Consider the following 5,245-nt stretch of genomic DNA (forward strand, 5'->3'; position numbering starts at 1 on the left):
TGACTCCTTAGCAAAGGCTTTTTGCTGGGTTTTCCACCTCCAACCTCCAGCTTTCCTGTGCTCAGGGACTCTGCTCCTCCCCAGTGCAGAAAATCCCCCAGTTCTTTCACAAAAGCAGCAGCTGCCAGCATCAGAGAGTCCCAGGATGTCCCTTCTCATTCCTGCGTGGGATTTTGGGGTGACCAAAGACACTCTCTCACAGTGCCCCACAGCTCCTCTTGTCCAAGGACAGCATTCAGGATTTTGCCTGCATGGGGCTGGGAGGAGGTGCCTGACCAAGCCCTTGTGGGGCATCAGCCTGGGCAGAAACCTCACCTCGATGCCTGGAGCAGGCAGCGCAGGCAGGAGGTCACAGTCCCCTCCCAGAAATGGCTCAGCACCAGGCAAGGAGCAAAGGAGCACGATTCAGGCACAATTTCTGGCTCAGAAACGGCCTGAGCCTGCCCACATCCGAGCTCTTTCGCGAGCTCAAATCACAGGGTTTCTGCAGCTTCTTTGCTCTGGGAGAAGCAAACAGCTGCAGCAAGCTGGATTTCTGACCATGCTGCTGTAGGGCCTTCATTTCCCAACAACTGCCGGTCTCTGGCTGAGAAACACAGGATGACCTTCCCTGCGCAGCACCCAGCCTCGCGTGTGCAGAGCTGCCTTCCCTCCCCAGCACCCTCCTGCCTCCTCCACCCTTCCTCCGGCCCCCTCAGGGCCAAATACGCTCATTTGCTTATGAAGAGCCTGAAGGTGCATCTACAGCACAGGGGAGCAGCTTCCAGGCTGCTTCATTTTCTCCTCTTCTCCTCCTCTAGCTCTTCACTGAAGCTCGAGAGCCTTCTCCGCTGCACCCCGCGCTGCTGAGCAGCCTCCACCTCCCCAGCTCCAGGAGAAGTCTTTCCTCTCCCTCCCTTTGCATTGGGGCTGCTGAGCAGCTTGGAAGCAGCCTGCATGAAAGGTACTGACAAAATAAAGTTGGATTGTACTGCATTATTGAAAAAGTGACCTCCAGTGGTCAATAAAGCCTTTGCCCACCGTTTCCAGGCAGCGGTGCCTGTTGTCAAGCTCTGCCTCAGTTCAGGAGGATGGCAGTTCGTCTCTCCCAGTCCCAGCTCCCACGGGTGGCTCGTTAAAACTCAGAGTCTGCACTTTGGTAACGAGGAGCTCAAAGCACTTTAATGCACGGATGCAATCATGAATGCAAACAGGCTGCAGGCGAGAGAGCAGCGTCAAAGCAGTCTGTTCCCCCCATCTCCATCCTTACAGCTACTGGCTTCAGGCGAAAGCATGGGGTCTGATAAGAGAAGTTGGCAGAAGGTACAGTTCTAGGACGAGGCATTTTTCAGATTTACTGCAAACCCTCAGCCACTCTGCATGGCGGGGGGGTGGTGTACAAGGGACACCATTCCCTGTATCTCAGCAGCACTGAGCTCAGCGTCTGGACTGGGAGGAGGCTGATGGACCCAGCACAGGTAGCACGCAGGTTCCCCTCAAAGATTCCCTCCTCTGCACCACCACATTCCCACTCCTTTCACATTTGATATCTATGAAAAATTGCACAACCGGCTTCCTCCTTCCCTCCCCTACCCCAACTGCAGAAGGCACATCTGTCCCAGCCACATGAGACACCGCTGGAGGAGGTTAACCCCGGTGGGGAGGGGGAGCAGCCCATCAGCAGCACCCCTCTCCTGGGCACCCGATCCTCCACACCAGAGCCCTAAGCACAGCCTCTCCTGTGGAAAGCAGGGCTGGTTTCCCTTCGCATCACACATGGAAGAGGCATGAGTGCCCTGCTACATGCACGCACATGCAGCCCCACGCTGCTGGGAGGAACATGCGCGGGAGACGGTGACGGGCCGTTTGCAGGATCAGCAGTTCCTGCACACGCAGCAGCGCCCTGGCGAGCCCGGGTGCTCCCTCGCCTGCGGATCCAGTCCCCTCTTCCTTCCCCCTCTCCTTTACAGCCTTGGCAAGGCAAGCAGCATCCCATCACCATCCCGCAGGCACGAGGCCAGCTGGGAGCTCTAGGTGAGATACTTTTTACCCTGGTTGGGATTAGCTTCAGGTAGGGCCCAACTGCAGTAAGCTGAGCCTTCTCAGGACATTAGGTGAGGACAGAGAAGAACCAGCATCCCCCGGAGAAATGGAGGGAAAGCCCTAAAGCTGCCTGGCTTTTAAGGATCCTGCTTCATCTCCAGGTGCCAGTGCCACCATAGTGAGGGATGCCTCCCTCCCTCCTATTCTGAAGAGAAGCGCAGAAGCGGCTGTCCCCTCCAGGTCCCGCACCATCTTAGGACCAACACTGCTCAGGGACAATGTCCTCCCACCTTGTCCAGGAACTGAGTGCAGGGAACAGCCCCAACACCTTCACAAGACGGACCAGGCTGGGAAGAGCTCCTCATGCCTTGGCAGACACTCGTGACGGAAGCTGCAGCCTTTGCAGCATCACCTCCCCTTCCCGCCAGGGAAATCTGTACAGGGCAGATAACAAGCTTCACAGACACGTTGCAGAGGGGGTCACCAGCCAGCGGGGTCTGGGAAACACGGGCAGTGAGGAACGGGGGGAGAAGGGGCTAATTAACTATCTTCTTCCCCAAGGGGATTGGTTTAGACAGCATGAAAGATTAAAGGTCTCAAGGATGCAAGGGGAGGTAGAGGGGAAGTATCTCCTCCCATGCATGGACACAGATAGGCACCACAGAGCTCATAGGTACGGTCAGGACGAGGCTATGAGCCATGGATATGATCTAGCGCACCAGGCAAGGAGATAACCAACAAAATGGTGTACTCCTAAATTTAGCAGCCACCGTGCATATCATCTCCCAACCCCTCACCCCCACAGCCCACCCCCAGATCTGTGCAAGGCTAATTTCCATCAAGGGCTGTCTTGGAAGAGACTCTTTCCATTTCAACCCATCTGCCAAGTGCAGGCAGCCTTCCCCAAATCAGCTCCCCTCTTCTGCAGCATACCAGCAACATGGACTGGGCTCTTCTCTACCTAAAGCAGTGCACCTATGGCACTGAGACAGCAGTTGTCTACATACCACCTGCAAAGCAGCCTCCCCTCGCGTGGAAACATGCAAAGCATGGGTGTTTAACAGCAGGATCCCAGCACATTTATCGTACCCTGTTGGCCGAGCAGCCACCTCTCTTCCTCCGTTGTTCTGTGGTTCACAGCCCCAGGACTGAGAGCAAGGGCAAAGCTTGCTATTCCCCTCTGGTAGGTGTCCCAGCAGCTCTCTTCTTCGGCTGTCCACACATGGCTCTTCCAGCCAGCAACTGGTATGTGGCACCCCTCCTCCCATGAGGGTAGGAGCAAGCAGCTTCAGCTGAAATAGTGATTTCAGTGCTGCTCTCCAGACCTCGACATCTGGCACAGCTGCGGCACCAAGGGCAGGATGCCTTCAGAGCCAGGCCGTGGCTCTGTTCTGCAGCGGGTTGCAAGTTCCCAAAGGAGAAGTGGACCATGACAATCAGATGGCCAAAATCACAAGGCCGAACCCCACTGCCTGCAACAAGAAGGCATGGTCTTGTGACGGCCATGCACAGCCAGGAAGGAGGGAAAATGAAGGGACCCAAGCTTTTGGGGTGACAGTACAGCCAAGACCCAGATGCCTCTAGACTACAAAGCACCTCTCCTCCTGCCATGGATGGGTGGGCTCACCTCACCAAGTGGAGATCACCTAGATACAAAGCTAAGCATGGTCCTGACACCACTGCCATGGGCAATGGCCCAGCCATTTGTCCTCCTGAGGAATAAAAGACAGCAGCTCCTTGCAGCTCCAGGAGCTGCAAGTATTCCTCATGACACCCCACAGAGCTTAACCTTATGGGGCAACTACAGAAAAAGTGGCTGCTTTGAGCTGCTGTGAGCTCCCACTGGGACATCTCACACCATCTGGTCACAGATCCTCTCCTGCTCCACATGCTGCTGGCATTCAGCCCCTTCTCCTCGTAGGGTCACTTATGGTGAGAGCAGCTCTGGCAAGAGTACCTTCCCCTTCTGCCCCCCAGGATGGGGTAAAGGATGGTATCAGGGAATGGAATTTCACTTTTTGCCTCTTTTGGCACTGAGGGACAAGCCGGACCAAGCATCGCTTCACACGGGTGCAGGCATTGCTCGGGGCTCTGGTGGGGCCCAGCAGATCCTCCATTGGTGGCAGGACCCATCTGGTCACACTCAGCCACACAAAATACCCATTTCTCTCTAAAGAGATGAGGACACACCACACCATAGGTGTGAGTCAAGCCTGGGTCTTGGGATGCCAAAAAGCAGCCAGCTTCAACCCCCTAAAGCTTTGACTTCAAACCTAAAGCTGAGGCTTACAGCTGGGTGGAGGTGAGGGACGGGGTGGGATCCCATCGCTGCCTTTGCAGGTCTCTTTTGGAGCTGCACCACCACAACCCTCCACAAACAGGCATCACATCCAACCTCGTGTCCACTGCTCCATCCCTGGCAGATCGGGTCTATCAGGTGAATCTGGGTCCAAGTTACAGCCTTGCAGCTTCAAGCTTTAGAAGTTTTAAATAATAATAAGTCATAGCCTCGCATCTCAGATCAAGCTCCCTTTTGGATCATCCAAGCCCCAGCTGGGAGTGCTAAACCAGACAGGCAGGACCAGAAAATGTTCCCATCCTACCTCTGCAAGAGGAGCCTCCACTCCACACCCTTCCAGTCTGCCCCTGGGGTATCCGTCTGACAGGCGGAGCAAGGCTTTGTTGTTTAAGGCAGCCTAATCCTGCAACCTTTACATCAGTGGGGCCAGATCCTGGGTCTCTTGATGCACCCAAGGTTGGGCCCTTCTTGATTCACCCAAGATTGGGACGCAGCTGGGAAGGGGGATGATGACTGCAAGGGGCAAGAGAGAGGACACGATTCAGGGCCATCACACACCAAGCAGCCAAGCGCAAGCCGCGATAGCTCTTCCTTTTTCTCCGCTTCCCTCCTGCCTCTGCAAACCCCTCTCAGCTTCGCCAGGCAAGCGAGGCTCAACCCGAAACCAGGCTGCAGCAGGGTTGTACCTGCACGTGTTGGTGAGTCAGAGCTGGCCAGCCAGATAGACACACACCAAGCCCTCCCCCACGGTCTCTTTTAACTTCTGCCTCCTTGACATGCCCTCACCGGCAATTTAAAGAGGGCTTTTTTTTTTTTTTCCCTCTCCCTCTTTTTTTCTTTTCTGCTCTTTTTTGTCTTCAGTCCTTCTTAGTGGGTGGGGAAAATCCCGGGTGTCAAACTTCAAAAGGGAAGCCTGAGTTCACA

The sequence above is a fragment of the Haliaeetus leucocephalus genome, unplaced genomic scaffold, assembly GCF_000737465.1.
Source record: "Haliaeetus leucocephalus isolate CR32 unplaced genomic scaffold, Haliaeetus_leucocephalus-4.0 Scaffold306, whole genome shotgun sequence".
NCBI classification, from domain to species: Eukaryota; Metazoa; Chordata; class Aves; order Accipitriformes; family Accipitridae; genus Haliaeetus; species Haliaeetus leucocephalus.